Below are 3129 nucleotides of genomic sequence, written 5' to 3' on the forward strand. Positions count from 1 at the left end.
GTGGCAAATTCAAACCATTTTCGAAAAACAAACATGAGATGTTTTGTTCCAAATTGAGTGGTTTAGTCTATACTTGTGTGTTGTGCACATCACATAGTAGGATTAGATAAATAAATCAGAATAAGAACACATGTGTTTTCAAAAACAACATATCATGTTTAGTAGAGGCCGATCCTCTGATCGGGTGAGCGGGAGTGCTCATTTCAGGACCTTCCCCTCTCGTACCCAAGTTCCCGAGCTGAGGCAACTTTAGTGATGACGAACACGTGGCCTTAGGCATGAGTCAGGGTTTCTTAAATTTTTCAAAACAAAATATTTAGGTGGCGACTCTGAAATCTAGCAAAGCAGTCCATGTTTGGCGCTTTTTAGTTAAAATCGATTTTCCAAAACCAATTGTCGTATTTGGACTCTTTGGTGATTTATCAGTCTTACATTGCACTTTGTGAGATTAGATTTAGAACCGTGACAGGAGTTCGAACTGTAGTAGCTAGAACCCAATTCGCGCCCTCTCCGAAAGGGGGACGCGCGGAGCGAGTTCGGGCGGTCTACAGTTTCTGGCGACTCTGCTGGGGATTTAGAGAACTTGACTCGAACATTATGATATGTTGTTTTGTTTACACTTATGTGTTTCTTTACATTGCATTTGCATTAGTGCGCCTAAGTCACAGTGTTTGCCGTTTGCTATTCCTGAACGGTTTGCTGCAGGCTTGCTTGGAAAAGCGTGCCATAAGGCTGACCGGTTACAGGCTCTGCCACAATGGGAACACAAACCTTGGTTTTAAAGAGGCACCTTTTTGACCAATCGACCTAGTGCATATCGGAAGCCTTAGAGACTGTTCCAAACTAGGATAGGTTGCTCACCTGAATGTAGATTGTTTGAAACTATTTGCTTGTGTAGCGAACCCTTAGCTCCTAACGAAACTAGGACAGGGTAACCCTACCCCACTATAGGGGTGTTTTGGCTCTGACTTGCTTGATATGTGTTGTTAGGGTGTGTCTCTACAGAATGTATATATCAATTGCAAGTCTGAGTATCAGTCTGAGGATATCAGTTCACAGGCAGAATTTTGGGCAGAATTCAGTAGAGAGCACAGTCATTCAGTTATGCTCATATTTGTTTTGATGAAATCAGGCTGAGATGCTGTATGTTTTCTTCTTTCGCAAGGTAGTCCTAGAACCATAGCTTCAGAAGGCTTCAATATCTCCCGGGTACATTGGACTCGCTTTGATAGACTTTGTCAGGTTAGAGATTCCGTTCAAGGGCAACCAGTGTTTCTTTCGCCAGTGGCAGGGCAAAGAAAGTCCAGACAGGGCTCATCGGTTCAACTGATCTAACAGTCACCAGTCACATCACTTTTGTTCAAACTCAACAGACCGTGATGGCACCGAGTCCGGAAGAGGTTGTGGCTATGATAGTGGCATTAAACCAGGGAATCTCCATGCAGGGTGAGACCGATGCTGAAATGTAACACCCATCTGGGGCACCTACCACACATCTAGTCTTGGGACCCCAGCCGAACTTTGACCCACTTCCGCCAGCTGAAGATTCACAAGGTCTGGATCCCTAAGAAGGGTTGGCTCAAGCTCAAGTTTTCAAACCCCTAGTGCAGCCTAATGAGAGGCTTTATCCTTATGATATTAAGGAGCTCGACCCGACCTCAGTAAAAATTGCTAACCTTGAGAAGCAATTCAAAAAGGCACAAGGCCTTAACTTCATTCCCGACATTAAGGATGGGTACACCGAGGCTTCCGTACGGCTGCCAGACAGATTCAAAATGCCACGCATTGACCGTTTCGACGAGTCTGGAGATCCTATGGTACATATCCGGCTCTTCTTGGATGTCCTGAAACTGATAGGTCTAACTACGCCCGCAAAAACTCTCTCTGTATGGGAGAACCCTATCGGGTGTAGCAGCCACTTGGTATGCCAAGTTAGAGGATATAGTGAAGCAAAACTGGAAAGAGTTGGCCGAGGCCTTTGTTAATCAGTACTCTTACAATACCCAAGTTGAAATGACTACCCAAGAGCTTGAAGCAACCAGTCAGAATCCTTAAGAGCCTTTTGTGGAATTTGTTGCCAGGTGGAGAGCAAAGGCAGCACATATGACAGATCGCCCTTTTGAGAGGGATCAAGTGCAGATAGTGGTATAGAACCTCAAGCATGATATGTTGCAAAAGTTAATAGTTGCTCCACTATTCACTTTCAAAAGTTTGCATGAACTGGGGGTTCAGATCGAGAATGCATTCAACAGTGGGATCATTCCCAGAACAAGTGAACCGATAAGGAGGGTTTTTGCAAGGAGTACCCATGCTGGTAGTAGCACTATTCCCAAACCCGCTGAAATCAATACAGTCGCCACAGCCGACCCTTTTGCCAAATCAAGCCTACAAACAGCCGGCCTAATCCAAGCTCAAGGCAGAACTTTCACCCCCCTCTATATGAGCCTAACCAGCACATTAAAAGTCCTGATGGAAAGAGGGTATCTCAAACCCCTTGATCCTCAACCTCTATCTGACCTACTCCCTGCCAGGCATAACCCCACCAAATACTGCGTGTATCATCAACAGTGCGGTCATGGCACTGATCATTGCTACCGCCTTTGTCATGAGGTCCAAAATCTCATCGACAACCAGACGATAGCTCCACCTCAAAACCCCAAGGACCAAGTACCTCATCTACACCTTAATCTAATCCATATATTGCCATCTACCTACAACCCCAGCATATACATCACCTCGGCCCATCTACCCAAGCCTGAGGTGTTTATCCCAAAAAGCATGGACTTATGCATGATGGATGCACTTGAACCCCAATCATCTCAAACCCGTGAACCTACTACTTCTGAGCTGATGAGAATGATTAAAGATTTGCAGAGAACAGTGGCAGATCTGGCCTTTGGGATATTGGCTCCGTCATTGACCATATCACATGCTAGAAAAGGCTCTCCAATCTTGGGGCAAGCTGCAATTGAAAATGGCCAACCTAAAACCGTCCCAGGTCTGGGCAATGACATGTCGACAATAACCAGGTTCCGCTCTGATATAGCGACCCAATCCCTTGGCAAAGTGAAAGCAAATGGTAAGAACAAGGTAGGGGCAGGCATTGATTCCCATGAACACCTTCTGTGG

This window comes from Camellia sinensis, chromosome 5 (assembly GCF_055761805.1).
Source record: "Camellia sinensis isolate YWXY chromosome 5, ASM5576180v1, whole genome shotgun sequence".
In the NCBI taxonomy this organism is placed as follows: domain Eukaryota; kingdom Viridiplantae; phylum Streptophyta; class Magnoliopsida; order Ericales; family Theaceae; genus Camellia; species Camellia sinensis.